Here is a 21,801-nt window from a genome sequence, read left to right on the forward strand (position 1 = left end):
GGGGCGGCGACAGCACAGCTGCCCCGACGCTGCCGCTGTCGTGCCCCCTCAGCGCACAGCATCCCTGGCACTCTTGCAAAGGGCGCCTTTTGATGACCCCGCGCAGAGCGCGGGGTTGTGGGGACGCCCGGGCGCACGTCAGGAGAGCAGCGCGCGGCATAGGGTGGATCATGCTGAGTGGGGAAAGCCCTTAATTTCTCTTTACCCAACTTCTCCCTGAAATCCAATAATCCATTTTGTTTCCTCTTAATAATTATTTGAAGTCTGTTTCTAATCTATTCTGTCTTGATCAAAGATAAATTTGAAGAGAGGAGGGACAGGAAGTGAGGTTCTACAAAATTTCAGAATTCCACTCTGTAAATGCTCAGATATGTAATGTCTTCCCCAGTCTTCTTATTCTCCCACTGGATCACCACCTTGTGGTACATAATGTAGAACAACTGTAAGTGCTAAAATTACAAAATGGTGCCCAGTTTTCTTGTCATAGGAAAATGAAAGAGAAGTGAAATTTCTTTCTTTAAAAGAGAAAATAAGAGGAACCAATGACTAAAAAAGTGAATTCCTTTCTCCACAGCAATACTACTCAAAGCAGCATGCATATGATAGCCCCATGTTGAGTGGTTTTGCCAAGTGTTTATGGATGCTCCTCACTGGCTTTATGTTACTATAACTTAGCAGTTAATTAACTATGCATGACTGGAGGTGATTATTTTGATTTAGATCCTTCTTTCCAATGGACATGGCATGCAAGGGAGTGAAGGGGAGGAAGCCCAGCATCTGAACCTGGCCCACCCACCCTAGCAGAGGGAGGGAGAAGGGAGGGAGGGGTGGCATGCAAGGGAGGGAAGGGAAGGGGCCTGGCATCTGGACCTGGCCCACCCACCCTAGTGGAGGGAGGGAAAGGGGAGGGAGGGGTGGCATGCAAGCGAGGGAGGGAGGGGGGATTGTAACCAGTACAATCAGTTCCTGGTTACAATCAACAATTTTATCAGTATTGCAATGCTCAACTACATTGTGTTATTCTCTAATGTTAACATTAATTAGTTGCCTTTTCAGACTGTCTTTGTTTTCATGTAGTTTCCTAATTTCCTTTTCTGGTGACCACCAAAATGGCAGGGGTTGTAATTGAACTACTAAAAAGCAAATACTCAGATATTTTACAGATGTTTAGATCTGATTTGCTAAGATCTAGAACTCAACACCAGGACTTAACACAAAAAGATATGCTAATAGTTAACTGAGTGTCTACTATTATCTTTAAGTAAAATAATAAAATTTCAAAATTTCAGAATTCTCTTACTCTTTCATTCTAAACAACAGCAAAACGCAGCCCTGGACTTAGCCGGGGCTGCCATTGCGGCTGGGGAGGGGGAGAGTGAAGTAAGCCTGGCAACGAGGGCGTGGCAGTTCCAGGCTGCAAGTCACTTGATGAGGGCCTTGTCATGTGACAGGGGAGTCTGGGCACACCCATATAAGGTTGCACCTGGCTAGCCCGGCCTCTTTTGGAGGCCATCGAGTGAGCAGACCCACCCCTCCCTTCCGGTGTTCTGGGTTGGTTTGGTTGCCCTTTATTGTTGACTGTTACTTTGCCTTTGTCGCAGTCTGGGCAGTTTTGGGCATAGGAGCACATCCTTTCTGGGGAGGCCAAGCTTCCATGTCAGACCTCCCCATTGCTGGGAGCCTCCATAAGAGGTCTGGGGGGGGGGCGGAGGGCTCAATAACACAAGTTGCGGAGGCTCTACTAGAGAGCTCGCTACACCTGGCACGAAGGGGTGTCACAAAATGGGTACATTCTCAAGTGGCACCTAGTAACTTTCTGTCCCAATTCCCAATTGGGGACGGTTCTGGGCTCAACATGCTTGCTGCCCGAATGCTGAGTTCAGCATGCTTGCTGCCTGGCGGCCAGCAAGTGCCCATTATGCTTGCCCAGCTTCCTATGTTGCTTTTTAATAAAACGGGCTGTGGACAAAGTTTATTCCAATGAAAGCTGAGTCAGTGGTCATTGGTAAGCAAGCCTCCACACATCAGCACACAAACATGTTGCCAAGATAATGTTTCTCCATGAGTTGATTTGAGAGTAGTTTATCTTGCATTTTGCTCTGCTCTGTAATGAAGAATAATATAATGTTCAGCAAAATATTGTCTTAATTGGTACTCTGTATAAAGAAAACAAACAAATACACTTTTTAAAGTAAAACAGAGCATTATGGTTTATAATTTCTTAGAAATGCTTCACTGGAATGTTTATATATTCATGAATTTATGTAAACAGTCTGATAGCAAGACCTATTTATAAAATGCTAATAATTTTAAAAACAAAACTTCACCCCATTTTGTTTCTGCAGCATTGGCAATTCTTTTAACTTATTTACTTAATCTTTTCTTTGCACATAGTTAGTTCTATTTCAACATTTAAACACGAATGAGCTGAAGTAAAATACACAATTAAAGACTAATAGAACAGAAAGACTGAATTATACCATCCACCCTTTTTGAATTGTGAAGGGTTAGGAGAAACAGAAGCTCACACTTTGTCCTTTGTAGGACTATTTGATGAAAGCTTCATAACCCTGCTCATTTTTGTACTGGATTCTCTATGCTGTACTGAAGATAGTCCAGAGATACTTGTCTGTTATCAAGTACAATATCTCACCACAATTTTATTTTCATCTGAAGTTTAACTATATAAAGCGTTGCTCACTGCATCATCTGTGAATGTTGGGGCTACATGATCTTGTGAATGCTTTTGAATGCACAACAGATTTTGATTATCTTGTTGACCAGCTGGTTTCTAAAACAGTTACCAGTATGAGTTCTTAACCATACACATAAAGCAGTTCCTGAAGAACAGGAGAAGCACCCTGTTGGATCAGACCAGTAGTCTATGCAGCCCAGCAACATGTTTTACACAACAACCAACCATTTTGCCAGGGAGATTGCCCAATAACAAGGCAAAGAAACCAAGGCTAGCAATAGTTTTCAGATGTTTGCTGCTTCTGACTATGGAGGTTCACTTTAGGCATTGTGGCTAGTAGCTATTGCTGGACCCCTACAGATCTGTCTCACCTCCATTCTTGTTGCCATCACTACATACCTGTCAGTGAATTCCACTATTTAATTAGGTGTTGAATGAAGAAAAGAACAGTCGTGAATCATCTCGACCGTAGTTGCTGCCCAGAAGGGCAAGAAGGAGTCCCCGGCTTCCCAGTGGCTTTGGGCTCATAGGACAAATCCTATAATCTCTTAACCAACTTGATTGCTTTCTTCAGAATTTATTCTCACTACAATATCCTGTTTTGAAATTCTGTGACTTGTACTTGCCACACATGCCAGCCACAGATGCAGGCGAAACGTCAGGACAGAATGCTGCTAGAACACGGCCATACAGCCCGGAAACCACACAGCACCCAAGTTACATCTTGTTTATTTACTACCTCTTATACTTCCCAGATAATTTTCTTCTGCTCTCAAAAATGACCATGGGTAGCTGCAAATCCACCATCATGATATCATCTATTTATATTTCAGAAATTTCATAGACGCATGAATTCTACATGAATCGAAAATAGCTCCCATCACCCATGCATCAATGAAAAACCTGAAAATGCATGAGGAGGCGGAAGAGGAGGAGTTTGGATTTATACCCCATCTTTCTCTACTATAAAGAGTCTCAAAGCAGCTTCCCCCTTCCCCTCCCCACAACGGGTGGGGCTGAAAGATAGGTGGGGCTGAAAGAACTTCTGAGAGAACTATTAACGATCTCAAGGTCACCCAGCAGCCTTCAAGTGTAGGAGTGGGGAAACAAATCCAGTTCACTACAGAAGGGTCCGCCACTGATGTGGAGGAGATGGGGAATCAAAAGCTGTTCTCCAGATTTCAATCCACTGCTGTTAACTAGGCTTGCTGATTTGGGTTTTTACTTTACTGATTAAAAAGCTGAATAGCCTGGGGGCTGATAAAACTGAACATGAATTGGCTTGATCGGTTTTTAGACAGCGCAAGTGAGGATAGAGAGGCTGCAATCCTCTAGGCCTGGCTAAGAGAGGCTGTGAGATGGGGAGGGAGAAAACAGCAAGATCCTACTTGTGCGGGGGAGTGCACGCCCTCCTGCAAGCAAGATTGTGCCCCTCACGACCATACCCCCGTCTTGCTTTCCAAGGAAATCAGGGCAGAAGGAAAAGGCAGGACGATCCTGCTTGCAAGAAGGAGCATACTCCCTCCCACAAGCAAGATTGTGCTCCCCACTTCACTTTCCAAAGTATCATGGGCTCAGAATCAGCCAGCCAGGAGTCCTCTAAAGAGGAGCACTAGCAGGATGACCTCACTGTGCTGGAACTTTAGTCAACTGAAGCACAGCCAGAAGCCTCACAGGATACAGACAGAGCTGGCCCAAGTCAAGAGTTGGAAGCCAGAGTGCTTGCAGAAGCACCTCCAGTCACTGAGGGCCAGCCTAGCAGTCCACCCAGCTCACCGGAGACTGTAAGGCAGCTGAGGATTCTCACGGCAGGAACTGCACTCTAAAAGGTGCAGTGTATGCTTGGAAGCCCTAAGGCAAGATGTGTACCTATAAGGGGATGGGTGTGGAAAATCACCCCCTTCCCCCTTCCACCCATGGGTGTGGAAAATCACCCCCTTCCCCTTTCACCCGCCTCACCTTTCCCCTACCACTCCCCACTTATTTTAGTTTAAAAGCAGCCTGGTGGGAACTACCTTAGTTTAAAAGCCACCTTTAAAAGCAGCCTGGTAGGAACTACACTTCCAAGGAGACCTTGCAAGTCCCAACTCCTGCAGGGAGTGGGGCTCGCAAGGTGTCCTGGGAAGTGTAGTTCCCAGGTTACTTTTAAAGGTGGCTTTCAAACTAAGGTAGTTCCCACCAAACTGATTTTAAACTAAGGTAAGGGGGAGCACGAGGGGGAGCACGAGGGTGCCATTCTCCCCCCACACACACAGCTCTACCTAAGGCAGTGCAGAGAATACTGTGAGTCAGCTCAGGATCAAGACTGAGCCACAGCACAGGCTTATAAGAGACTGCTTTAGGAAGTGGAAGTTGCAGGAGCAATGTTGTTGAAAGCCTGGCAGCTTTCTGCTGCACCCACTGGCAGACTGATTCCTTGGAACTCTGGACCGGATTGCTTGATCTGATCTCTGTTGGACCCTTGCCTGCCTCTTCCCAGACCTGCTTGGACTCTTTCTCTGGACTCAGAGTAGGACTGCTTTTTCCCTCTCATGCATCTGCGCCTGCTATCAGCTGGAACCTGACTCTCCGTGAGCTTGGGAAGCCAGAAAACAAAGCTTGCAGGCCTTGGAAAGCAGGGTAAGGTAAAAAGGCAGCCCAATCCTGTCCCCTACCTCACTTTTCAAAGCTTGCAAGCCTTAGAAAGCAGGGGAGGAGGCAGCCTGATCCTGCTTGCAAGAGGGAGCACGCTGTCTCCCAGAAGCAGGATCATGTCCTGGAAAGAAAGGCATTGGGAGAGAGCAGAATGCTCTTGTTTGTGGGAGTGAGTGTGCTCCCTCCCTCATGCAGGATCACTCCCTCCACCCCTGCTTTTCAAACCTTCTGAAACTTGAAAAGCACTAGTGGGGACAGTTCCCTTCCCACTGCTGAGGGTAAGGGGTGGAAAACTGACATAATTTCAGGTTCAGGGATTTTTTAAAAACTGAATATTTTTAGTAGAAGCCGAATAGAGCCAATTGATTTTGGCTTTATTTGGCTTCACCAAATCAAAAGTATCTGAGCCCCAAATTTACCAATAGAAACTATCAGTGCTCAAGCTTACTCTACCCACTACACCACACTGAACAGTGTGCAACAGTGCTTCTATCTTACCATTAGTATCACTGTGTCTTTTCCCTATTGTTCTACCAAACTGTGATTAGTTGGCCTTCCCATTGTCTTGGTTGGGATGGTATTACAAAGCAAATCTTAAGATGAAAGATGCAGCTTAGCTAGGCAGCACCATCCAGTCTTTACCCAGACCTTTCCCTGAATCTTCTTTCCCCAATGCACAAGTCTGATTTATTGAATCTTGTTCTCACCACTCACTAAGCATATAAGGACACACTTCATGGGCTTATACATGAACATTTTTAAATTGGAAATATTGGTTAAATGTGTTTTTCCACACATTAGAGTTATCCTCAGCCTCAAATAAGCCAAGCTCACAAGTGCCGAGATTCATTAGAGAATAATTTTGTACTTGAACATGCTGCTGGTGTAATGCCAGCAATTTGTACATAATCTTCAATTCGCTAACTAAGCTGTGTTCCACTATATCAAGTAAGAGGAATAATGGATCACAATCCTCATGCTAAATGTTTCAATTTATTTGTCTCTTAAGATTTTACTATATCCAAGGTATTAGAGACTTCATGATTTTAAAACTGCTCTTTTGACAACATTGAATGATTAATGTAAGCTTCTAAAAAGATTGCATACCTCCATGCAACAACTGATAATATAGTATGCAAAGATTTGGACTTTGTTTAATTCCTATGACATTCCACAGGTGTGTTTTGAGGGGAGGGCTAAAACTACCTTTTGGCATTCTTCTATATTCTCTCTGTCTCTGTTCTCTCTCTCTTTCTACATCTAGTGCACCCTAAATTCCCTTCTCACCAAACGATTACTCTTCTATCTTCTTCATGAAGCCACAGTTTCTCCATCATGGTGAGATCAGGACTGGTGTCTAAAGAATACAGAGTGGGATCTGCGGGGGGGGGGGGGGGGGAAAAAGGGGGGAGTTTCTCTATGCTGGGGATAATTAAGAAAGGAGTTGATAATAAAACTGCAAGGATTGTCAAGCCCTTATATAAAGCCGTGGTGCGACCGCACTTGGAGTACTGTGTTCAGTTCTGGTCACCACATCTCAAAAAGGATATTGAGGAGATAGAAAAAGTGCAGAGAAGGGCAACAAGGATAATTGAGGGACTGGAGCACCTTCTCTATGAGGAGAGGCTGCAGCGTTTGGGACTCTTTAGTTTGGAGAGGAGACGTCTGAGGGGGGATATGATTGAAGTCTATAAAATTATGCATGGGGTAGAAAATGTTGACAGAGAGAATTTTTTCTCTCTTTCTCACAATACTAGAACCAGGGGACATCCATTGAAAATGCTGGGGGGAAGAATTAGGACTAATAAAAGGAAACACTTCTTCACGCAACGTGTGATTGGTGTTTGGAATATGCTGCCACAGGAGGTGGTGATGGCCACTAACCTGGATAGCTTTAAAAGGGGCTTGGTCAGATTTATGGAGGAGAAGTCGCTTTATGGCTACCAATCTTGATCCTCTTTGATCTGAGATTGCAAATGCCTTAACAGACCAGGTGGTTGGGAGTAACAGTCGCAGAAGGCCATTGCTTTCACTTCCTGCATGTGAGCTCCCAAAAGCACCTGGTGGGCCACTGCGAGTAGCAGAGAGCTGGACTAGATGGACTCTGGTCTGATCCAGCTGGCTTGTTCCTATGTTCTTATGTTCTTATGAAAGGAAGGCTTCTCAGTTGGTTTAGAGAGGTTTAAATGCTTGCTATTACAGAAAGTTAGAGCTTATACTTGAGAGGATGTTTCAGTCAGTTTCTTATCAAAACTTGGTCACACGCAGGTGGCCACTTCACTCTTTCTCTTAAAGAGGTTTCAGCTACTTTAGCTTTTACATACACAGGTTTCAGCTTCATAGTCGTTAAGCACACAGCTTGTAGCTTTTATACACAGACACTAACTTCTACTACTGATCCACACACCCTTCTTGTTCCCTCACAATCCCACATCTAAGTCTAGAAGGATCCTGGCATACACAAGCCCTCCTTTAGTCCCCTGATAGGCCACACTGCTCCTTTGGACTTGACTTCCCAGACTGGATTTGGAACTGGGGTTGAACAGACACTAGGTCTGGACAGACAAGCTGTCTAGCCACTGACTGGTGGGTCACTTTCCACCAAAACTCAGGGCCTCCACATGCTAACAAGCCTCCTCAGCTTGAATAGAGTTCTCTGATTCCTGTCAGCACACAGCTAAGTCAGATCTCCCTCTGTGTCTGAGAGTCTCTCTCTGAATTTAGGAACCCCGTCACAGGCTCTTCCCTGCTTATATATACTCAGCCCTTTGGGCTCCCTCTACCTGTGGCACCAGGAGAACTGTGTTTTCTGCCAGCCAATCAAGTAGGGCCTCCTTATATGGAGTGTGCTCTCTCTGGCTTCTGCCAAGGCCTGTATCACAAGGCCATAAAAATACACACACCACCCCTTCAGGGTGGGCAAATCCATCACATTAGTCTTTAGTCAGCATTGTCTTGTTAGAATTCAGTTTCATCTGGATTGATCTGGATGTCATCAGTATACTGAGATTAAATAGCATGGGGAATAATATTGAACCTTGTGGAACCACTCTTATGAAAACTGCAACCATCTGAGTTCAATCCATAGAAAAGATTTAAACCAAATCGAAATCCATGTGAAATGCATGATGGAAGCCCTATCTCTCACCTCCCCAAAATCTGGCAACACTAGGTGCAAGAATTGGGCTCTTCATTTCACTTGAGTTCACCCAAAACTAAATCGATGTAACACAGATCCACTTTACATGATGGGCAGCCCCATCTCAAGAGCCAGGTGCGTGGATGAAGCAGCATGGTTGCTCTGCCCCGTCATTCTCAAGGGGGTTTTCTGATAGCATGAGGAGGAAAAAACACACAAAAAGTCTCCCTGCCCACACTGGTCTTTATAAACGTACACCACCAAAAAGGTGACATAATTCCAAAGCCCTGGCTGCCAGCGTAACAGAGGCAATGGCCAGGTGGAAGCTGACTTATGTTAGTTCTTCCCCTGGCCATGTCTCTACCCCTCACTCCCTCCTCATCCCCTCCCCACTACATCTGGTGGATCCACCCAGTGGTGGGATTCAAATAATTTAACAACTGGTTGCTTACAAGCACCATTTTAACAACTGGTTCTGCCAAAGTGGTGCAAACCTGATCCACCCTTTTGCCAGGGCAAGTGTGTCAGGGAGGGCAAATCCACCAGTGCCAGCCCTCACCACTCTCAAGAATGGATTTGGTTTCCACTTTTGGATGGGCCTGTTAAAAATGTACTTTCATGCTATAAAAAAATGTGAGCCTGAAAGCTGATCTTGAGTTAAACATTATTCAGTGGTCTTACATCACGGGAAAAACTGTATAATATCTGAAAGATCTTCTTTTATTAGACTGTAATGCTCAGTTTTTCAGTATTGACTGTGAACATTTTTCAGTATTTTGAGACCATGTGCTGCAGAGACAACATGTCACAGCCTGACTATGATGATGAAGTTGTATCCTGGCACACTGCTGACATTAAAGATCAATGGAGCAACTTATTTGTGTGAAATGGAAAATCCATTAGAATAAAGTATATTGATGAATGATCTGTAGACAAATAAGCACTTATTCAAGTCACTCCTAAGACTATAACTATCATGCATTGCCAGGTCTAATAAATATATTTATTTGGATGAGTTCACTATTGACTGGCTTCTTATATATACTAGCAACATTACTAGACCATGAATGTAAAAACAAAATCCATAAATACAGATCATTCATTTAATAAAAGTATGAACAGGAGACCCTTCCACAAAGATGGTCTTTTGCAAGGGGTTTGTTGTGCTAATGGAATGCTCTGAAAAGTACTGATATGCATAAAATTTACCATATGTATATTAGGTGTTCTCAATATCCTGATGGAGATACTGCACAAATACTGCCCTCTGTACACATGCTCACCACAGTACCAGTATTTTATAATATATGAACACATTGAGCCTGCCAATAGTAATAATTAATAATTTGCTCCTCCCCTTGATTAGTTCCACTGCTGCCTGGCTCCAAGATGGCCTGTCTGGGTGGCTGTCCTTTTCTCCTGGCTCTAAGAGTGTTGGAACCAAACAGCAGCATGCCCCCCCCCCCCCCCACATAGTACTCTGGCAGTGAAGGGCTGTAGAAACTCTATGTAATTTGAAGGAGCCCAGTGATAGCAGCTCAAGTTGGAAGGTGAAATGGCTCCACAGTTGCAACATTCCTGTCAAAGGCTACCTGAGCCGTTACCTTCGCATCCTGTCATGGATGGCTCCTGGTGACATGGCTCAGAAAGGCATGCCTTCTCTGCTGCTGCTGCCTGCTTGATATCTTCCCTCAAAGAGAGGCTGTATACGTTTGTCCTCTTCCATCTGCCTTAAATAAATTATGTCAGGAAACCAGTGCCACTAGGGAAAGCACATAATTCAATTCCTGCCTGGCAAGGGTCAATGTGGAAATGCATCTGCTGCCCACTGTGGATTCCTGGGGCATCAGCACTGGCATAGGTGATGATAAACATCCACATTTATTGTCTCTTCCCACTCTTTCCCCACTTTGGTAACCTAAACCTTAATTTGGATGGTGAAGGATCACATTCCACAGAACAATCTAGTCCTACATTTCTGTACCATTTCTCTTCCCTTGAAATGAACCTGCAGAAAAATGAAAACGTAGCACTGCAGTACTGACTGGCATTGGGAAGCAGGCCTACTCCTGTTTCTTTGCTCTTAAACTGGACAATATCCTCAACTGGGTTTTGGAAGAGAGCTGAACTGAAACAGGCATTCACATTTCTTTGTTGTTTGCTTTCCTTTTGATTTTGTTACTTGGTGTACTTTTGAAGCAGTCGTGGGTTGCATCCAGCTAGAATTGTAGCTGTTGAAAAAAAAACTTTTGACTACTAAAAAACCCCCAACAACACTATGCTGGAAATCATTGGATCTGGGTGAACAAAAGTCATATGTGATAGGAATAAGAACTGGACAAGTTGACTGAAAAAATCCAACCCTTTGGACAAACTCTGATCACTATATATATATAGTGCCCAAAACCTAAAGTTGCTTTTAAAGATGTCAAGTATCCATACAATCCCTGAGCTAGCCTTCAGAACACAGCCAAGGAAGCTCTAGAGCCTTAAGAGTAAGGAAGCTGTGAGATTCTTGTTCTTATCTGACCTGAGCTAAGGTTTATACAGACTATGAAAACATCATTAAAAGTTTCTGTTGCTCTTCTGTTTGCAAGCAGAACTGCAGGTGGGATGGTGACCAATCTCTTAAGGGTGACCTTATAGAAAGGATATTTAAAAGAAAGTCACTGTTCAACAAATAGTTCCCCATCAAACATGCACATTTTGATGTGTGAATCAAAAATTCCATCAGCTTGGCATTTTCAGTGTTTCTCTGTGTTGATCCAGATCTTAATTCCTCATGTGGTATTTACCAGAGGAGACAGTCTCTGGCTGTTGGCAGCCTGCACCAATTTTCTCCTCTTCACTGGATTATTTTATTCATTTGGCTGATTACACTCTTCCCTGACAATTAAAAAAGAATTTCCTAGTTCCTCTCACTTGTCCCTGGGTATGCCTAGAGCTCTAGATCAGTGAGTTGTGAAGCATGGGCATTGCAGTCCATTTGTAAAACAGTTCAGAGCAAAGGGATTTCCCTGAATTCCAATGCACTGAATTGATTTAGTAGATTGCGTTCTGAACAGGTTTAGTGAATTTCGCCTCAATGCATTGAACTCCATCAAATTTACAGCCAGTGATAAAAAACCACTAGTTATCTAATTGTGCTGCTCTAACAGAATCAGCTACACTCAGTACTATGGGCACAAAGGGGTAGAATGTACCACCCTATCATGAAAAAAAAAGATTATACATTTGTTCCAAGTAGGAAATATATTGGGTGTGTGTGTGTGTGTAAAAGGAATACTTTGATAATGTAAAAGGAATACTCAACAGGTGCTATTAGTTTCAAAGCATTTATGGTACAATGATGCATTTTGCATTTATTTATTTATATCCCATTTTGCTCTAACATTAGAACACAAGGCAGCATATGGTACATCCTATGTGACATTTTATTTAATAAATTTTATTTAATAAAATGTAGAGAGATTTTCTTTTCAGAAACTTTTCAAACCCCAGACTTTCCCCCCCTCTTCCTCATAAACAGATGGAAAGGCCAAGAACATAAGAACGTAAGAAAGAACCTGTTGGATCAGACCAGAGTCCATTTAGTCCAGCACTCTGCTACTCACAGCAGCCCACCAGATACCTTTGGGAGCTCACATGCAGGATGTGAAAGCACTGATCAATTAACATTTCCAGGAAGGACTTTCCAAATTCTTCTTTTGAGATTTGTTAAATATTAAGAGAGGAATCTCTTTGTATCTTTACAGAGATCAGTAATTCATGTTCTTGAAGGGAAAATGTTTTCTAGTGCTGTAATAAATTCAAAGTTCCAAAATTTTATCTATTTCTGGAAATTTGAATCCTTTCCTACTTGTTTTCAAAGTACAGTATGTGCATTATTCCAGTTTCTAGATTTGTATAGTGCATACAATTTCAGTTTCTTCCAGGAATGCCTGAAAGTACTTACAAGGGGCAGGCATGACACTGGCCTAAAGAAACTCAAGCAAGATTTTTTTCCTTGAAAAGGCCCAATAAGTGAATGCCTACCTAGTTGCCTGGGGAGAAACTGTTGGGGCAGAGTTATTATCAGCTGCTGTACCCACTTTAATCACTCTGTGGATTAGTCTGTTGACTGCTGCCAGATTTCTTGTCAAGAAACCTGGATTTAAATATTTGTGATATTATTGGCCGCTTCCGCACATGCAGAATAATGCACTTTCAATCCACTTTCACAATTGTTTGCAAGCGGATTTTGCTATTCCGCACAGTAAAATCCAGCTGCAAACTGCATTGAAAGTGGATTGAAAGTGCGTTATACTGCATGTGCGGAAGGTGCCATCAATGGTTTTCTATTCTTTCTTTTGACACTATAAGACACTTTGAGCAGAGGGAAGCTAGTTAAAAAGACCCCAGTAAATAAATATTTCTTTAAGAGATGGAGGAACCTTCCACCAAGAGTATATGTGCATGTGTCATTTATGAAGATATGGACGTTCTCTTGTAAATTTAATTAGCCTTGAGGATAATAGGGGATACAGTGGCCTTTTTTGCATATGTGTGATCTCCTTCACTTTCAGTATATATGCCCTTTGGGCTTGACTTTCATTTACCCACACATATTCCCTCTTCAGCCCCTACCCCCACTTTCAGATCTGAGAATCCCATCATTTTCTGAATGCTCTGCCAATGTGACTTTTTTCTTCTTTGTAGGGAAAGCAATACCTGCCCTTCCTCCCCTGAGCAGCAGCTTCTGAGATCTGATGATCCATGCTTCTCTCTGTCCTCCTAACCAGCTTGATTTTTTAACTCCCAGTCAGCAAACTATCAATATACCAAAAGGCCCCCCCCCCCAAAAAAAAAGTTGCTGACATGCCACCTCCCCAAATTCAGGCTGGTAGGCAAAATCAGTGCTAAAACAAGCTTTTACCCATATTTGGTGTGAGTGGTCCTCCACCATTGTCCCAGCCATCATCCCAGTTACTTCATACTGTTTGCTACATAAAATGCCATGTTTCTTGGTGATCCAACCTTGTTTGATCCCAACATTACAAGGTCTTTAATCCTAGATGTCTGTTGAATCTGCAGCACTCTTTGTCAGTCAGCATTCCTACAACCTAGGAAACCATGTGGATTCATCTTTCACAGGAGCAGATTCAACTTCCTCCCCATACCTCTATAGGAGATAATATATTATTCTGGGCCAAAACCCTTCCGTATTCTAGAGAAGCTGATTTGCAAGGACAGGTCCATGTAAACACATAATATTGGTTAGGTGGTTTTTGGTCACCAGAGAAAGGGCTTGTCCTTTTGAGGTAAGACTGCATGATCACTTACTGGATATTGTGTTTGGCATTATGTTTACAAATGATGTCTCTAACTGGCCTGTATACTTTAGGTTGAAGAATCAGACTAAACAACTTCCGTCATGATTTGACATACCCCTAGAAAAATTGGAGTTCCCTCAAAACAGAAGAAGTCTGTATACTGAAGAAGACCATTTAAGCCTCAAAACAGCTCTAAACACTAGGTATCTGTTTATGTTCATTTATGTTTCTATAAATTGGACACATACTTGTCCAATGTATCAATGTTTGTTTTCAGATTTCACAGAGAATTTTTGGTTAAAGTGTATACTCTACACAGATTTTGTGCTAAATTGTGATGATTCATCTGTAACTTTGTCTCAAAATCTGAGCATGTTTGATTTCATGTAACTGACAAACATAGATTTGTTGAGGTTGACTTATCAGTTTGTAAAATTGGTTACATTACATTTTCATTTATGCAAGTTATATAGTGGTCATATGTGAGAAATAGTAAATGTTATTTTATTTAATAATCTTTATTATACTACAGAAAATGCATCATTAAGAAGTGCATTTCCAGTTTGCACACAATGGTTTGTCTCTAGCCTTTACACAGTTCTGTTTTTATTCTTGATAGTAGTTATCCATGTTGCCTGTTTTGTTTATGTTTGTAGGGTCCCTACTATGGCAGGAAGCCTCCTGCTGATCATTGTGATTGCTTGATGCCATTCAGAGAGAGAGCAGAAGATTTTTTAACATTCTGTTGGCCTAAAGGAAGTGATAATTGGTAGCTCTAGGAATCCCTGGGAGCACTGTCCGTGTCTCCATCTCCCACCCATGCTCCTAACACCTCCTGTGAGTTGCTAGACTTGGCTTGGTAGCTGTATCCTGTCCTCCAGGGAAAGGGGAAGGAGGGGGAGGGCCCATCATATGGTCAAAACCCACCCACCCTGGGGAGAAGGGGAGGGAAGAGGAGGGGAGGGGCTTGTCATCTGGTTGAGGTCCATTCAACCTGAGAGAGGGGGAAGGGGGCCCATAATCTGATCATGGCCCACCCATCCTGGGGGGAAGGGTTAGAAGAAGAGGAAGAAGAGGAGGAGGAGGAAGAGTTCTAGTAGTTTGGATTTATATCTCCACTATCTCTGCTGTAGGGAGACTCAAAGGGACCTTTCCCTTCTCTCCTTTCCCTTCCCACCCCCACAACAAACACTCTGTAAAGTGGGTGGCGCTGAGAGAGCTCCGAAGAACTGTGACTATCCCAAGGTCACCCAGCTGGCATGTGTTGGAGTGCACAAGCTAATCTGGTTCACCAGATAAGCCTCCACAGCTCAAGGAACAGGGTGAAGAATCAAACCCAGTTCTCCAGCTTGGAGTGCACCTGCTCTTAACCACTACACTATGCTTCTCTTAGGGAGAGGGAAAGGAGACCCATAATCTGATCATGGCCTTTTCATGTTGGGTGTAAGTGTAGGGAAGAGAGCAAGAAAGGGGGGCCATCATCTGTCGTAGCCACCCACCCTGGCGGGAGGGGGCTGTCATCTTGTTAAGGCTTACCCACCCTGGAAATAAAGGTAGAGTTAGGGTCTTCATCTGGTTATGGTCATCTGGAGGGAAAGATGGGGAGGGGAAGGGGATTCATAATCTGATCAAGGCCCACCAACCCTGGTGGAAGGGGCAGAGGGGGAAGGAAGAGGGTGGGGGAAGGGGGTCCATCATCTGGTCCTGGCCCACTCACTTTGGGAAGAAGGAGAGGAGGGGGAAGGGGTTGATTATCTGGTCATGGCCCACCCATTCTGGGGGAAGAGGAGAGGGGGTCTGGTTGTGGCCCACCCATCCTGAGGGTAAGGATAGGGAGGGGGAGCAGTGGTTGCTAGGCTTTGCCTGGTAGTTTTACCATCTCCTCCAGGAGCAACATTTCAGGGGGATTATTCAGTGGATGAAAGAACATTGTGTTCTGTAGAAGACACACATTCCTTGCATGGGGAAAATTAAACCCATTAGTAGAATCCATAGGTTTTCACAGCCCAATCTGAATCCCCCTCTGGATGTGGCATGGATTTACACTGGTGGAAGTGCCCTCAGAATGTCCTCCTCAGGGCACTTACATCAGCAGAGGGGCTCATACATGGCATGTGACCACTGTGGAGTCCTGGGACACCCAGACATGGTGCCCAGCACTTCAGTAATGCTTCTTTACTGCCCTGAGCTGTGTCAGCATGGCAGGGGCATGGAGGGGGCATTTCCAGGGGTGGAGCCAACCTGAGTAGGCTTCCACTGTTGGTTTAGCCCCCTTGCACCAGTGAAGCAAGACTCAGACATATGCCATAATTTTTGCAGTGTATTTCCACTTTCCCCTATGGAAGAGTTAAGGGTAAGGTATTTTTTTTAAAAAAAAAACTTGGGGGGCTTCTCATGCTGTGGCAAAGTTTTTTGGAGTAGGCAGAGAGGCACTGGAGTGATGCAGTGCCCACCAACGTGACAGATCTAGATTGAGCTGCAAGATGCAATTGTATACTTATGCAAACACAAGATGCAATTGTATACTTATGCAAAATAGAAACACATAGAAAGCAACCTTCTCAAGTTGAATTTTGAAAATTTTTTGTTTTAATTTATTTGAGCAAAGGGTTTGTTTTATGATTTTTCTGTTCTATTGTTTTCATATGAACCTTCCCCAGAATTTCCAATTCTCAGGGTTGCAGAAATGTGTAGCTAGTTAATTTGTTTTTTGCAAGATTAAGGGCAGCCAGTAAATACTACTTGATTAAAGATTGCTCCAAATAGCCAGGAAAAAAAAGGAAAAAAGAAATGGAAACAACCCCACCAGAATACTTCCTTAAATTGAAGTTGTAAAAATAGATAAAATGGAATTGGGTACTTCAGTATTATTTAGTTTCTCAACCACAAGTATTATCTGATAACAGGTGCCCATTCTACAAAAGTAAAACACTTTGAGATGTCTGGGTATTTTCATACAAACTGTTATCACACTGAAAGAAAGCAACAACTTCTGTAGCCATGGCTGTCCCTTCACGTACAATTTTCTTAAAACTCAACTTTTATCAGCTAAAATTAGATGTGTTAGAATCTATTATCAAATCATATTAGCTTTCACTCCCCACCTCCATGTCATTTTTTTGAAATACCAGGTTATCCTGGATATAGCACAAACTTTTAAAGGCAATGTACTGAGACCGTCAACATATTTTCAGTGTTAAAGAAGCTAATATGAATTGTAATGAAATTTAACAGATGAAAGGCTCCAGGAAATTTAGTGTAGAAGGTGTTTTTTCTAGCTTTAGTAGTGAATTCCTTCAGAAATCATTTTCAGAAAGTCAAAAATATGACAGGAAACAGCACAATGAAGTGTACTTAATTCATTCCAGTTCACAGAGTAATGCATTTCAATTCACACAGTGATGCATTCCTGTCACCAACATGAGAATCCAATCAAGTTGATGTTTAGTAGAGTTGAAACAACAACAAAAAATCACAACAGTAGGAAGCTGACATTGTTTATTTTGCTAAATGGAGAAATATATGTACACGTTAAGCTCCTTGTTGTTGTAGTTGCTGCTGCTGTTGTTATTGAAGATGAGAATTTATTGAGAATCTCAACTAATTGTGGAAGTATCTAAAATAGCACAGCATTTTTTACTTTGACATGTAACACATCACCTAGAATTCAGCTACTTTCTAAAGAGAGCCTTGCTATGTATAAGAAAACAATTATCATAATTAACTTTTTGTTAGGTGGAGTACAGAATTCATATAAAACCTGTACTTGACTCCGGGGGAAGATGGACATCATGCACAGTTATTCCATTTCACATTTAGTATGTGGTCTATAACATTTGTGCTTACTCTGTGGCTGCAAATTCAATTCCTCTTTGTACAGAAAGTCCATCTTTATACATTTTTGTGATTTTTAGAGGTATTTGTAAAAGTGACCAAAGTAACCTTTTAAAATACTTCCAAAAATCTAACTATTTGCAATGAGAGGGAAAAGCAAATATTGCAGAGTTTAGACACTACAAGTAGAGACCTGAAAACAACATACTGTGGAATCTGTTGTGGTTTTATTTTCACTAGTGCTGTAATTTTGGGGGATGGGGATGGGATAGGGGTGAGAAAATGACCTCAACCAAGGAATATATGCTCCCAAGACATTATTTTCTACTTCTGGAAAATTCATTTTGTGCCACTGGAGCTCTCCACTCAGGGCTTTGCCAGGCTGAGTAATTTGATGTCCTGAGTAATTTGGAAATCAGCTCACCACCGCCATCAGAGGAGGAGGAGAGCGAGGTGCAATGGCATAGGGGGAAGAAATGGCACCCGGGGCAAAATGGCACCTGGGCCCCCACAACGGTGCCCTCCCTGTGGTGTCCCGCTCCCGCTCCCTCTCACCCCACCCCCAAGCCCCTCTGCACCCCCCTCTCGCATCCCCCCACTTACCTGAGTTCAGCCAGCTGAAAAAGTAGCCTGGTGGAAACTACACTTCCCAGGAGTCCTTGTGAGCCCTGCAAGGCCTCCTGGGAAGTGTTGTTTCCACCAAACTACTTTTTCAGCTGGCTGCTTTTTGCAGCCAGCTGAACTCAAGTAAGTGGGGGGTATGGGGGCAGGGTGGGGGGCACCATGAGAGGGAGAGGCCCAGCCACTTCTGGGAAGGAGGAGGGGTGTGGCTGGGCCTTGGCGCAATGTGCACATACCACCCGGGCAGGCCTTGGCAGGCACATCGTGCACATCGTGTCAAGGCCCAACCACGCCCCTCCTCCTTCCCGGAAGTGTGTGGGGTGATTATTCCGCCCCCCACATGACTCCCACAGGGGGCACTGGGGGTGTTTGTTCCCAGATGTCCCCATGGCAGCTACACCACTGGCAAGGTGACTGTGCTATGCACTCAGCTCAGCCACTGTGGAGTGTGCAATTGTCTATCCCACTCTCTTCTTTCTTACTTGCCTATCTGCACTCAGAGAACAGTTCTCGGAGCTTTCCATATCAGTTATGCTATTTTTTTGGGGGGGGGGGATTAACCCCTCTCCACTTTTTTTTAGTTTTAGGTTTCTTCTGCAAGCTCAGGAATTCCCAAGGTTTTAGGAAAATCTCCTTTCCATCAGCATGGCCTTAATCACAGATTAGGCCACACTTTCACTATAAGAACATGCAAGTTGGGATCTGCAATATTCACCAGAGGGATCCTTTCTCACTATCTTATCCCCAATTGTCACTGCCAACTTTAAATAACATTTAAATTAAAACTGAAATGGGGAAGAGATTCCCCCTACAGGTATTCTGGCTCCTTCACTCCCATGGCAGCAGCTGCTAGTGAGCCCAGTGACACCCCACCCAAAGGCCTGTGACATTCCCATCCCAAACCACTTAACATCAATACCAGCCAGCTCTGCATGGCTCCTGGTCTTCACCTCTGGACCTTCTGAATTTCTCCAAACTTTTCTGTTGGTGAGTCCAGTGTTGCTCCTGGCCCTCACTACTAGGCCAAGTGCAGCTCTCAAAACCTCTCAACCCTCACAGCTGTCATAAGCAAGTCTGACACAGCTTCTTTCCCCTAATATCAATGTTAATGAGCCCACCACAGTTCCTGGGCTTTAGTGCTGAACTTGCTATAGCTCCTAGACCCCAGCAACACTCACATTGCTGTGGGCAAAGCCATTCCAGCTCCCAGCCTTCCCTAACAGATCTACCATGGCTCCTGTCCCACATCACCAGCAAGACTACACTGACAGAGATAAGTGTCATGTCTGTACAAACCTGGGGGTACATTTCTTTCAGTGTAGGCCCAATCCATGGATTTGGGTATCTGCAGATTGGCTGCAGACTGGCTCACATTTGAAAAATAGATGCATACATGGTGTGATCTGTATCAATTTCCACAGCTGCAAGCATTTTCACCTATAGAACACAACCTTCTCACCTCTCCACTTCTGACCCACCCACCCCCAATGCCCCCCAAACTTGTTCTTGGTAGGATTGCCAGTCTCCAGGTGGAGCTGAATATTTCCCATAACTGCAACTGATCTCCAGACTACATAGATCCATTCCCTTGGAGAAAATGTCTACTTTGCAGTGGAAACTCTGTGGCATTATAGCCCACTTATATTCTCCTCTTCACAAACCCAATGCTCCCTAGGTTCCACCCCAAATCTTCAGGAATTTCCCAACACATGGTTGGAAACAGGAAATTTTTGCATAATGAAAACACTAGTCTAGATCCAAACCTATATGTCTAGCAATTTTTACTTCTGTACCAAGTTCCCTGTGATTCCCTCCTCTTTGAACCTCCTTGAACATAACTTTTTTCGTCTTAGGAGTAGCCATATCACTATTTGTATTCATACCAATATTAAATCAGGGAGAGTTGTCATTGGCATGGGGATAAATACCAGTGGGTTGAACTAAATAGACATTTTCCACAGATTCACCTTTCCACTGCAGACTGTAGTCGTGTCATTCATCAGGATCTTCTAGCCTTAGGAGCAGCACTTCATGGAGATCAGTGGGAAAGGGGAAGCAGGAAAATGCTATTCTGCCACTGGAAGTTCAGTCTGTATCCAACCCAGTGTGTGCAAATTTCATTAAACTGGGGCTCCAGGTTTTACTGTAGTAGTACCCATGTCATGAATGTTATGGTAGAAATCCCCTGAATGCATGTGTGTAAAACTGCTGTGAAAAAAAACAATCATAGGCCTTTCCATTCCTTTCTGGCTCCTCCTTTGGTAATTCAACCTTACTACATTAATAGCATGGCAATGTGACTTTGTGAGCAAAAGCCACATTTTTGTCAACTGCAGGATCCCTTGTTTTTAGTAGGGTCTCTGTGTGTATGTTTGTGTATTGATCAATGTTTGCTTGCATAGTTGAGTTTTGTAGGTCACTACAACCTTGAAGTACACTTCTACAGCACAAGGGATAAAACTGTTTAAGTGTGCTGTGTGTTATATATTTATTCCAAAGACACTATCATTCTGAAGTATGTAGTTGCAGTAGCTTAATATTTACATGACAAAGCAGTCAGAGACTCTGCTGTAATCAGGGCTTTGAACTCACTTGATCTTAAACTATTGTAGTATGGGTCATAAGTGTGACCAAAAAAAATGAAATTCACCTTGAATATTACCACATTGCCACCTCTTTTTTATGACCTGACATTTTAGCAACACAATCTAAATGTGATCAGTAAGTATTAGTGGAAGTGTATCCTTGATCTGTGCTTATTTTAGTTCACAAGAGGTCCCATTTGTTTTTATTGAGGTTAATGGATCTGTGAATACAAATCCATTAACCTCAGAATTTTTAAATGTTAAATCAGCAGCTTTAAATAAATGTTAACGTGAAGCAGCAATTACTGATACTGCAATACCAACTAGAGGGCAAGGTCTGGAGCATTGTCTACTAAAACTATGGTAAATTGCAGGAGGAAAATAAAGAGGACGATGCTAGCAGATGGAATTAAAGAAGCTACAACTTTATGAAAGGAACAAAGCATTACTTGTTTGCTATGAAAATCAACAGTATTTATAGATCTTCCGATTGCGATATCCAAATTGGAACTCACAATTAACTGAGAAACCATCATGGTTAAACCTCAGTTCACCTTATAGGTGCCCCTAATGATGTAGCTATTACTGTTACAGGGAGACCTATATTAGGGGTTCCTGCTTTTTTTCCTTCAGAGTGTCAGCAGCCCTATAGACACTATATGACTCTATTTATACTGTACAATACTATACTAACATCAAGGTATCGTTTCCCTATTCTCTTTAATAGCAAAAACAACTGTGAATAGCTTGGGCCCCCTAGTATTTCTTTCCTGAGAGAACAGAGGTAATGGTTTTTATGCTTTTAATATCTTGGGGATATGGTTCACTGGGGGAAGAAGCATTTTTCATCAAACTGGCAAGGAAAGATTTACATGCACTTTCTTCATCTACTGATCATTTGATCTACTCAAAGTCTCTCACAGCCATTTCCCCAATTGTTAAAAAGAAATTATTTGGCAAAAGAATAATAGAACTACATAT

At 43.1% G+C, this 21,801-nt stretch overlaps 1 long non-coding RNA gene across 1 annotated transcript in view; it reads left to right on the forward strand.

The window, feature by feature from the left end:
- The window catches only part of LOC125430289, a 38,914-nt gene that overhangs the window by 9,092 nt on the left and 8,021 nt on the right, over positions 1–21,801 (forward strand). The window contains exon 2 of the long non-coding RNA XR_007244121.1: positions 13,852–13,983. This is a non-coding gene — a long non-coding RNA (uncharacterized LOC125430289). The remainder of the gene's footprint in view (positions 1–13,851; positions 13,984–21,801) is intronic.

This window comes from Sphaerodactylus townsendi, linkage group LG03 (genome assembly GCF_021028975.2).
Source record: "Sphaerodactylus townsendi isolate TG3544 linkage group LG03, MPM_Stown_v2.3, whole genome shotgun sequence".
Taxonomy (NCBI): Eukaryota; Metazoa; Chordata; class Lepidosauria; order Squamata; family Sphaerodactylidae; genus Sphaerodactylus; species Sphaerodactylus townsendi.